The following is a 12538-nucleotide window of genomic DNA, read 5'->3' on the forward strand; positions in this document are numbered from 1 at the left end:
CTCCTCCCCCCCCCCCCCAGACACGTTGCACTGGGAGCGTTAAGGGGAAAGAACAAAACGGAACACACATCCTGAGACACGGTCGGCTTAATCTGGGGCGAACATGCAGGAATTTCAAAAGACTCAGACAGACGGAGGCAGCCAGGCCATGGGACGAAGCCAAAATATGCATGGAGAAAAATGCTATTAGGTCACCAGCCCTGGAGAGGCGGGAAGTCAGGAGGTGGGGAGGTGCTGGGGGCGAAAGTGTGTGTTGTGGGGGGGGGGCGGTTGTGACTAATGCACATCCATAAAGGAGTTAACCAGACAGATTTCCCAATGTACACTCACTCGATTTATGGGCAGAGCCCTCAGCAAATAAACCCCAGGATATCAAATTTTGTTTTTCTGAGGGTAGGTAATATGAGAAATGGGTTACAAATCTGTTTCCTACAGTGAATACTTTAATAACAAAAAGTCAAATTTTACAGAGAACAAAGCTTGCTAATGCTGAACCACTGAATAAACCTCGTTTTGAAAATGCCGGCCTGGTACTTGAGTGAAATGAAAAATCATCCTTCATTTCCACCACAGACCAGGGAACTAGAGCAAGTCTGCCTAGGAGAGTACACAGAAGGCATTCTCAAATAAACATTTTTATCTGACTTTTTTCTTTGTCTTTCCTACATCTAATTAGACTTTTGATTTAAGAAGTTTAAATCACCACTGTTAAATATTGAAAGTCAATAACGTATACCATAGTGTTTGATTTATTTTCCAACCCAAACAAATGGTTTGTGAAAGAAACAACCCTGGAGTTCAGAGTTGGTAAAAAGAAGAGAGTGGGAGTGGCCACAAGGAGAATGGGAGGGCAGATTAAACTATGCTGACTGGAAAGAGATGCTTCATAGACTAGTTATTCACATACCATTCAATATTGGGCAGTGCTGGAGTCATTTCAAAGAAAAAATACTACCGGACTTTAATGACATTTATTGATCTCATCTCTGAGCTGTCTGCATATATTTGGATATTCACCTGTTTCTGTTGGTCTCTGTCTTTCCATAACAAATCACTATATTTTGGTAGTATGGTATACATCTGCTGATTTGACCTCTTCACATCCATTTTCCTTTTCTTTCTGTTAAAAACAACTGTATGTTCTTTGGGAAATTTCCCCTCCTCAGTGGCATGGTGGGACTGTCTGAGCTTTCATGATATTTCCCCCAATTCAAGCAAGGGTCTAGAAATCCTAGTTTGGCTAATCAAACCATCTTCCTAGAATTTAAATCTAAGTAGAAAGACACATGGTCAAAATTATTGCCCCTGTCATTATGAAAGAAAGTATATGTTAGGGCTTGAATGTAAATCCCCCCTGAGTGGTACATTCTAAGACCTAATTCTTTAGCTTTTCTTTCAATTTTTCCAATGCATTACTTTGTGGCTTAACATAGTCAGAATCAATTTCTGTTGTTTGCCACCTAAGAACTCTGACTGACACTGAGGGGGTTGTGGTTCTTTCAATTAACCAAATCACATGATTCTGAGTCCAGGATGATGGTTTGGCTCTTTTTGAGTCAAATTAGATTTGCTTTGCTCATGACCACACAGCATCCTTGGTCACAAAGGGATATTAGACGGAAGCTTGCCAATAGATTGGCAAATCTATTGCTTGTATGATGAAGATAAAAATTCAAATACAAATCCTCTCATGTCAACAGTGAATTTTCTAAATAACAGTCAGTGACATCCCTAGCTGTCATTTTAGAGACTTGCGGCAGTGCTTAAAATTACTCACTTTCTCCAAACCCACTAAGGAAGATGGCATAAAAAAAGAAGAAACAGGTGTATACAATTTAGACAGACAGATGAAATTATAGGAGAAGCAGGAAGGGATAGAGTGTAATTATCTCTCAGCTGAAAAGGCTCAGCTTATTCTCCAGAAAAAAAGCCTGAAGCTGCTGTTACTTGACCACAGACTCTTAGGGGAAGACCTCTGCTATGTAAATCATACCGTTAGAGTGGCAGGCAAAAGCAGTTCCTGGACAGGCACAGTGGCATATACCTGTAATCCCAGTGGCTTGGGAGGCTGAGGCAGGAGGATCACAAGTTCAAAGCCAGCCTTAGCAACTTAGTGATAGCTGTCTCAAAATAAAAAAGAAAAAGGGCTGGGGATGTGGGTTAGTGGTTAAGCACCCCTGGGTTCAATCCTTGGTATAAAAAAAAGTTTCCTATTTTGTATGGCTGATTCTCCATTTCTTAGTTATCTGTAATATTCAAAGATTAACTTAAATCTTTTCGAATGAACTTTTACTAGTTTAAAAATCTCTGATTTTTTGGAATATTCCAGTTATTTGCACTATTTTCAACTCAGTTACTACAATGTTTGATTGTAATTTTTAATATTTGATCAAATAATTCCTTTAGTTGGACTTTAAAAACATTAGGTATACTGTTTTTGTGAGTTAAAGCCTTCATGCTACAATTTTAATTTTTTTACATATTGTCCAACAGTAAAATTCTATATACATTTATTTTGGTTACAAGCATTTCTTTGGACACATTTACCCTTAATTGTGGTATACCTTAGTGATGATTTCCACACATAAACACTAAAAATTGATAACTGAATGAGGTTGACCTTTTTTTTTTTTTCAAATTAGCTTCAACAGACTTAAAAGAGTTTTATCAGAATATAAATAACTGATTAGAACAGTAGTGGTGAACACTACTCATTTTCTTTTAAAAACAGATACACATATACAAATATCTCAGGGGAGATGACACATAACTCATTGTCACATACTCTAATGAAAAGCTTAGTTCATTTTCTCTCTCTTTCATTTCCTCTAAACTCTCTCTGGATTACCACTCAGCCAGCTGAAAAACAAACATGTGGCCACCACATTGGGGACAACAGAAAGTGTCTGCAAGCCCTGAGGGAAATAATCTAGCCACATCATGCTTTTTGTTCAATGGCAAAACTATTATTTACAAAATTAGAGAAACGATAGTTTCTTCACACTCAACACTGAAATAAGTAATAATAATAATACTTGTAATATTAGTGATGATGTTAACTTGTAGAAATATGAAAGTTACCTTTAGCATGTTAGTTTTGGTAAGATACACAGCTGCTGCAACTTTTGGCCATGGGAATTGCTCTTTTTCAAAATTTTAAAATTGTTATTATTTATTTTTATTGGTATACTATAGTTATACATAAAATTGGGGTTCATTTTGACATACTTATATAAAAATTAAGTACAATTTGCTCCAATTCAGTCCCCATTGCTTTCCCTTTCCTTCCCCTCCTCTCTTCCCCTATTACTTTCCCTCTATTTTATGAGTTTTTCTTCTATTATAGATTTTTAAATTAGTGCAATATAGATATACATAAAGGTTATATTCACTATAACATATTAATTTTGTGGACAGTTTTGCAGTGCGTATTGGAAAACGAGAGATGGAATAATTCTGAATCCCTTTTTTGAGGTTCTAGCTCATCAATATCCATGCTTAAACTGCAACACCTCTACTAACCAAGAAATAAAAGTTGTCAGAAGGTTGTATTCCTAGAATTTGCAAATTAATTTACGTTTGTGGGATAGTTCATATATATGGAAAATAGAATTATGCAGAAAGCCCAAACTGTAAAGCAGAGCCTCTGAATTACCAAAACCAGAATAGTAATGCCATAGTCAAAAGGACTAGGGTTCAAGCATAACTCTTTTGTTTGAGGCTCAGAAAACTCATACAAATCTTGTTTCTCAGTGATGACTTGTGTGTGCTTTGGTGCTACCATGTAATTTAAGTAAAATAAAGGAAGTGGAAAGTTAGAGATTTTTAAGGTGAAAATGATTGAGAAAGAGATAGGTAAAGCATCTTACACATGAGAATCAATTGAGAATTTATAAGGACACTGTGCACACTCTTAAAAGTACTTCGGAGAGTAATAGGAATAAAGAACCAGCGATTTTTTTTCACTTGAGTAGAATGGAGGAGAAGCAATATTCAAAGTCATTAGCATACTTGTAATCCTTCCATCCTCTCTTCCCCTTCTGCCACACATTGCTTCCAGTTATTCACTCAAATATGAAAAGGAGACAGTTGGCACACATTTGTCTATATGTGTCAAGCCTGAACTGAAAAGATTATCTGTAAACAAAGTGCATAGAATTATTTCTGAAGAATTTCAGAAATAATCGGTTTTAAATATAACAGTTTGGATTACCCATTCCTACCTAAACACCCATAGAATAGAAAAATGGAATTTAACTCCGAAGAATGAAAAAGTATTTCATTCTGATGTCTTTAATGCATATTCATATGTAATTAAATAAAGAATTTTAGTCACTTTAGAAAAATGGAAAAATGAGAAGACATGATACTAAACAGGTGAATGGGTCTTGGAAATGCATTTTTTTTTGTATCAAAGTAATTTGGTTATATGGACTATAAAAATAAGGGGCTAGCCAGTTGGCAAAACTACCTATAAGTGAAGACCAAGTTATTTGATTGAGCTGATGGAAAGTCCCATGATAAAGAGGCTGCTCTTCTTCATCCTATGTGGTATACTAGACTCATTTCTGTTACTAATCAATAGGAGAATGTGTACTGCTGTTATGATTTAAATATGAGTTGTCCACCAAAAGCTCATGTGTGGGACAATGCAAGAATACTCAGAGGTGAAATGATTAGATTATGAGAGATATAACCTAACTAGTGGATTAATCCACTGATGTGGGTTACTCAGGTGATAACTGTAGGCAGGTAGGGAATGGCCAGAGGAAGTAGATCACTAGGGGTACATCTTTAGAATTTATATTTCGTCCCTGGTGAGCAGAGCTCTCTCTCTGTTTCCTGGTTGCCATGTCCTGAGATGCTTCCTTCTGCCACACCCTTCTGCCGCAGTCTGGCTGGGCACAATTCACGAGCCACTTATCAAGCAGGAATGAACTTTATTTTTAGAATGCACACGCTGCACCACAGGAGCTCTTCAGGTATTCCCTCAGATCCCAACTGCCACCACCGGCTTCGGGCGAGCCTCTCAACCTTCCCCCCTTCCCGCTCTTGAGGCTGATTGGCTGGGTCGTGTGGGCAGAGCCAAAAGTGTCCCCCAATGAGCACCTCTGTGGTCTGAAAGGGTGGGGAAACAGCCCAATGAGTGTCACCACAGAGGAGCCAATCAGCTGGAAGTTTGCTGGGGCCGCTTAGGCTGTGGCTCTCAACATCTCCCCCTCTCTGTTTAATTAAACAACAAAGCATGTGGCTTAGGGACCTTGCAGGACCGTACCTGTCTTAGGTTGTCCAATACTACATATGGTTCTTACCCATCATCAGATGAGCTGACCTCAAGGCGTCAGCCTCCTGTCTTAGGTTGGTACCATTGCAATTGGATCTTACCTGTCATTGACTACCAGTCCAGCATACAGCCACACCTGTGGATAGGCCTTTGTACCAGTGGGGGGGTGAGGTTCTTTACCTCACCTTTTTGGCCCCAAAATTTTAGCTGAATGACCATCACAAGCAGAAGGGAAGAGGATACACCAAGCCAATTTGACGGCTCCTTTTGGAAAAATTATACCACCAATGACAAGTTGCTGCACCAACAGATAGTTCACAATGCATACAAGTGATACATAGTCGAGGCAAGTTCTGCAAGCAGTTCAGTGATAGCTATTGCAGAAGCTGTAGTTTGGTTTTATCTTTGTCTTCGTCGGCACTGGGATGAACATAGGAATTCTGGCAATAATGGCTAAAGAAAAAGTTATGTAACATTCCAGCAGGCACTAAAAGAAAGCAATTTTCTGAACAATTTACACTATCCTGAACAGAATTATTAAATATAATGAAAAGAAAAGGTGAAAGTAAACAAACAGATCTGTTAACCTCCTTTTTTAAAACAATCCTCAACAGCTGTTTTCCCAATTTAAATTAAACCATTTAAATCATGTGAATAAGAAAAAAAAATAATTGAATCCATTTTTTCATGAGTACTCATCATATATGATATATGGACATATGCACATACAAACATACAACACAAAACACAAGTGTGCACACATAATATAATACATACAACACATAACCTAATAGTAAAGGCTTTGTAACTTTTTACAGGTGAAATCTCCATTGCAATGTTTAAAAGCTCCATAGTCAAAAAATAGAATTGATCAGCAAAACATTAACCTAGGTCTGTATGAGCTCAAAAAACAAAATAGAACTTCATGGTGTGGGAAACGGCAATAATAAAATAGATATTGAAAAAAGCATCCTGGTTTCATTAGCCTCCAGGTGTGGGAGAACCACTGTTGAAGATGTAAGGATAGCCAAACTGGAGTTCTGGATATCAGCTGATATGGATTTGAGCCAAATCATCTTCTTTTTGGTCTGTAGAAATTGCTTTAGTTAGTCTCTCTGGAATCCAAATCGGCTGCTGTTCTCTCTGTGGAAACACACAAACAGAACCCCGACTCCAGACAATCACTGGATTAGGACCTTTACATTGTCCTGTTAGAATATCCTTCCAAAGTACCTTGGGCTTATGTACATTTTTTGGACACATATGCCCTTCGCAGCACTAAGCCCTGATGAATCCAAATTTTAAAAGTTTAGAGTAAAAAGGGTTATTTTAAGTTTATCTTTGGGGAATATATACCCCTTCCTAATTCCCTCTTTTTGCTTTAATAAGTACATTTTAATAGTTTGATGAGCTCTTTCAACTATGCCTTGTCCCTGTGGATTGTATGGGATTCCTGTTATATGAGTAATGCCAAATGATGAGCAAAATTGTTTAAAAGAGGAAGAAGTATAACCAGGGGCATTATATGTTTATAACTGTTTTGGAATGCCCACAGTGCCAAAATTTTATAAGCAATGAGCTATAATATCTTTAGTTTTTCTCCAGCATGAAGGGAGCCCATCAAAAATCCGGAAGAAGTATCAACTGTAACATGCAAATATTTTAATTTTCCAAATTCTGGCAAGTGTGTGACGTCCATCTGCCAAATATGGTTAGGTATCAGTCCTCTAGGATTGACTCCAAGATTAACTTGTGGTAAAAAGGTCACACAATTTTCATCCCTGGTGAGCAGAGCTCTCTCTCTGCTTCCTGGTTGCCATGTCCTGAGATGCTTCCTTCTGCCACACCCTTCCATTATTATGTTCTGCCTCACCTCAGTTCCAGAGCTATGGAATCAGTTGACCAAAAATCAAACGGTTGAAACCATGAGCCAAAATAAACTTTTAAGATTCTCATGTCAGGTCTTTTGTGATGCAAAGCTGACTAAAACAAATATCAAGTCCACATCTTAGCAAATTTGTTTGGTGCTCTTTGGCTCTTCATGCATTCAACTTCACTGTCCCAGTACCCTAAAAGTTACTTAATTTAACATAAGCAAGGCATGATCCTCTGAGCTTGTAGGAGATATGTTAAGAGAGCATGTAGGCTTAACTTGGGCATCTCTTTCACCTGCCAGTCACATGCAAGGATTGCAATCCTGCCAGTAGAGAGTCATCCCTCTGTTTGAATGTCATCTGATGTGTATTAGCTTGTCTCTAGGCCTAGGAAGAACAAGATGATAAATGACTACCACTTGAATGTCATCTGATGTGTGTTAGCTTGTCTCTAGGCCTAGGAAGAACAAGATGATAAATGACTACCAAGTAATGGGAATTGAGTGCAGTTTAATATCTCCCCCATTTTCTCCTATAAAATGATAGATCTCAGAATATCAGAACCTGTTCTTAATTATGTTTAACATCAACTTTGAAAATCATAATTCTTTCTCTTATGTTTATTATGCCACTCATTTGCTATCTTACTTCTTGATTACATAGCACCTATAACAAAGAATGAAAGATTTTTTTTTAACAATAGCTTTTAAAGATATGAATCTTTTTTTCTTTTCTTGCTTTCTCTCCCTCTGTCTGCCTGCCTTCCTATTTTTCTTCTTCCTTTCATGCTGGGGAATGAACCAGGATCTTGTGCATACTAAACATAAGCTCTACCCATAAGCCACAAACGAGTCCTATGAGAGTCATTTAAAGGAGGCCCTGTTGGTTATAGTTAGTACTGTAACTATAGTAAACATGGATTTCTCTGGCTTCTACCTATTCTCTTGCATTCAAATTATTTCACAGATAATAATCATCTTGTCCAGAAGGTACAGAGAAGAAGATGAACTAAAGCTCTGTGTCATAAAATTTGTGTGAACTCTGTCTTCTATAAGTCACATAAAGGCACTGGACATTTGGACCACTATTCTAAGTTATGTGTGAAAACAAGACAGGCCTGTCTGTCAAGGACATGTACTTTATTCTCAAAGGTCTCTAGAATCTTTTACAAATAGTTAATACAAAGGACTATTACATAATGACATATTGGAAAGTATTAAACACATTGATTAAATGAAAATATTAAATGAATATTAATTGAAAAATGACTTCATGCAACTTAGAATGATCTGTAACTAAGAAATCTTTGATGCCTGAATATTGAGTCGAATGCACAGGGCTTTAACAAAACTTTCTAAAAGGATCTCTAGTAAAGGAAGGAAATAATAAGAAAATGAGCAATAATTTAAAAAAAATAAGAAATTTAATCACCCTCATTCTGGACAATCCTGTCCTCTCATTAATAGCAATCATTTCTATTTCTTGTCATTTAGTATGCTCCTGGCACTTTGCAAAGTACTTGAGTGCATTACCTCATTTTATCCTCATGACAACTCTGTGAAGTGGTTATTAATACTTCCATTTTATTTGACAAGGAACTGAAGGTTAGAAAAATTAAGCAACATATTCAGTTAAAAGTTGGCAGAAATCTGGGTATGGTGGTACCATCTATAATCTCAGTTTCTTGGGATGTTGAGGCAGGAGGATCAGAAGTTCAAGGACAGCCTTTGTGACTTAGGGAGAAAGCCTGTTGCAAAATAAAATGAAAAGAACTGAGATGTACCTAAGTAGTAGAGCACTCATCATGCCCAAAGTCCTGTGTTCAATCCACAGTACTCCCAAGACAAAAAAAAAAAAAATTGGCAGAACTGGATCTTGAATTACGGTATACATTGTTATAAACTGCATTATTAAACTCTTGCCATATGAAGTAGAAACAGCATATGTAGTTTTTTTATTATTTTCTTAATTTTTTAACTGTTGGTGGAAATGAACTGAGTGACTCACTAAAAGTTACATGTCAAGAAGACAGTGGCTGGGCCAATTAAATGATTAGACTATTAACCTAGTGCCTATGGGCAAATGGCTTTGGGAAATTAGCTCAGAAGGTGATAAATACCTCCATCAGTGATGGAGGTAGTCCTTGCATTACTGTGCCCTCTGTTATTTACAACAGTAAGTTCTTGGACAAATTACTTAACTATTTTGAGAGTTGATTTTCTCCATCCAAAATAAAGATATTAAGACCTATCTTGCAGGTTTGTTATGAGGATGAAATGTTTGTTAGTATATGGCAGAGAATCTATATTAGGCACTGAATAGATGGTAAATGTTATTACTCCTTGGTACTTGAACATTATAATTTAAAAGCAGATAAGGTTTGGGCTGGAGTTGTGGCTCAGTGGCAGAGCACTTGCCTCATACATGTGAGGCATTGGGTTTGATTTTCAGCACCACATAAAAATAATTAAACAAAATAAAGATAAAAAGTAGACAAGATTTATTTGCGTATAGACAATTGCAGAGAAAGGCATTTTCTTTAACATGGAAAAAGGGCCATTTTTTACTCTTTGAAGTGTCTGCTTTATTACTTTAAAGCACGAAAATTTTTAAAAATAAATCAACATTATTGAAATATAATTTATATAACATTCACACTTTCAAGTGTATAGTTTGATGAATTCTAACAAATATATTTCATTGTAACTAGCACCACAATCAAGATGTAGAATATTTTCATAATTTCACGAAGTCCCTTTGAGCTCAATTCATCCTTAACCCAGGTAACCACAATTATGTTTTTACTTGATTTATCTTTTCTTGAACTGCAGATAAGTAGAAATTCTACAGCTTCTCCCCTTGTTTGTCTCTTCTTTTGCTCAGGATAATGCCTGTCAGATTCATCCCAATATTGCTCAATCAGTGGTTCCTTTGTTTTTCTTGAAAATATCACAATTTATTTGGTAATTTTGGGCACTATTATGGAAAAAGATGCTATGAGTTTTCATCTACAAATTATTCTATACATATATGTATGTTTTCATTTCTTCTTGGTAGATACTTAGTGGTAGAATTGCTACATCTTCAGAGTAGGTAGATATTTAATTCTATATGAAATTGTCAACTCTTATTTAATAAGTTGTTGTCTTAATTTACATTCATGCCACCAAATAAAGTTCATTTTCACTCCTTTCCAACCCTGATATTTCAGTCTTTAAAATTTTATCCATTGTATTTCCTTAATGATTAGGGACTTTGAGCATTTTTTCATATGCTATTTTTTATGTGTTACATATCTTTGAATTAATTTTCAAATTTTTGAGCAATTTTATTTTTAAATTCTTATTACATGTTCTATACATTCTGAATAAAAGTCTTACATGAGTCTTATGAATTATAAATATTATTTCCCAGTTTGTGGGCTTGCCATTTCATTTTCTTAATGATATTTTTGAAGAACAGAAGTTTATAATTTTGAGAAAATCCAGTTTATCAATGTATTTTCTTTTATACTTAGTGCTTTTTTTGTATTCTAAGAAATTTTACTCTAGCCCAATGTCACAAAGATTGTCTTCCGTGTTTTCTTCTAGGAGCTTTCTAATTTTAGCTTTATGTTTAGGCCTGTAACCCATTTCAAAATACTTTTGTGTATGACAAGAGATAGGAATTGTGGTTTATATTTTCCTGCATGAGTATCCAGTTAATCTAGAACTATTTGTTAAAAATATTATTCCTTCTCTAAGGTGCCTATTACATTTTGGATGTGAGATGTCTCCCAAAAGCATGTGTATGAGACAATGCAAGAAGGTTTAGAGGAGAAATGATTGGGTGATGAGAGCATAACCCTATCAAGGGATTAATCCTGCAATGGAATTAATTGAGTGGGGTGTGGCTAGTGCAGGTGGGTCATTGATGGGGGGCATGTGTTTGGGGTATATTTGTATCTGGTGAGTCCAGTCTCTCTCTCTCTCTTTGCTGCCTGATCATCATGTGAGCTGCTTTTCTCCACCACAGTCTTCTGCCATGATGTTCTGCCTCACCTTGAGCCTTAAGGAATGAAGCCTGATGTCTATGGACTGAGACCTCTGAACTGTGAGCACACAAAGAAACTTTTCCTCATTTAAAATTGTTCTGGCCAGGTCTTTTAGTCACAACAGTGACTAAAACAGTGAAAAAGCTGACTAACAGTGCCCATTTTCACCTTTGTCAAAAATCAAATTGCCTTATAAGTAACAGGTTAGTTTCTGGACTTTCTGTTTTACTGATATGTTTATTTTTCCTTATGTCAATGCCACACTGCCTTGATTACTGTAGCTGTACAATAAATCTTAAAATTAAGTAGTGACAGTTCTTCAATTTTATATATTTTCCCAAAGGTATTCTTACTGTTTTAGGCTCTTTGTATTTCAACATACATTTTTAGAAATAGATGATTAGTTTCTATTTTGAAGAATACCTATTGAAATTTTGACTGAAGCTTAATTAAATCCATAAGTCAATTTGGAATTTTTACATTATAACAAGATGAATGTTCCAAACCATGAACATGGTATATTACTCCCCTTATTCAGGTCTTCTTTAACTTCTCTCAGTCATGTTTTGTAGCGGTCAGTATAGAAAACTTGCATGTCTTTTTTCAAAATTATTCCTAAGCATTTTGTGTGTTTAAAAGTTGTTGTTTACTATAATCCCAGTGGCTCAGGAGGCTGAGACAGGAGGATCACGAGTTCAAAGCCAGCCTCAGCAAAGCAACTCAATGAGATCCTGTTTCTAAATAAAATCCAAATAGGGCTGGGGATGTGGCTCAGTGATCAAGTGCTCCTGAGTTAAATCCCCAGTATCCCACCCCCCCAAAAAAAAAAGTTGTTGTAAATGAGTAAAAAAAAGTTGTTGTAAATGTATTGCTAGGTTATGGGAACATAATTTATATTACATACTGACTTTATATCTCCTTAAAAACTTTCTCTCATCAAGATTTAAGGAAAGAAATAATAAAAGATGGCAAAAGAGAACTAGTGGATATTATTAATAAGAGAAAAAAAGATCAAGAAACATAGGGAATGATGCTATATTTTTTAGAAAGATGGTTTAAAAATGCCATACTAGTTAACTTTTGCTGTATAATAAACCATCCCCTAATTTAGTGCCTTAAAATAATACACGTACTATTATTTCCAATCCTGTGTATTATCTGAAGAGTTATTTTGCTATTATCACCTGGACTCAATCATACAGCTACATTCAGATGTTTGTCTTAGAAATATATAAAAACATATTTTGTTCTGTGAATAGATCACTTTATTGGGGAAAATAATTTTGGTCACAAAAATGTTATTGAATAGAACATGAATAAGTCCCCTCACATACTCATAATATTAAA

Source organism: Ictidomys tridecemlineatus, chromosome 1, assembly GCF_052094955.1.
Source record: "Ictidomys tridecemlineatus isolate mIctTri1 chromosome 1, mIctTri1.hap1, whole genome shotgun sequence".
Taxonomy (NCBI): domain Eukaryota; kingdom Metazoa; phylum Chordata; class Mammalia; order Rodentia; family Sciuridae; genus Ictidomys; species Ictidomys tridecemlineatus.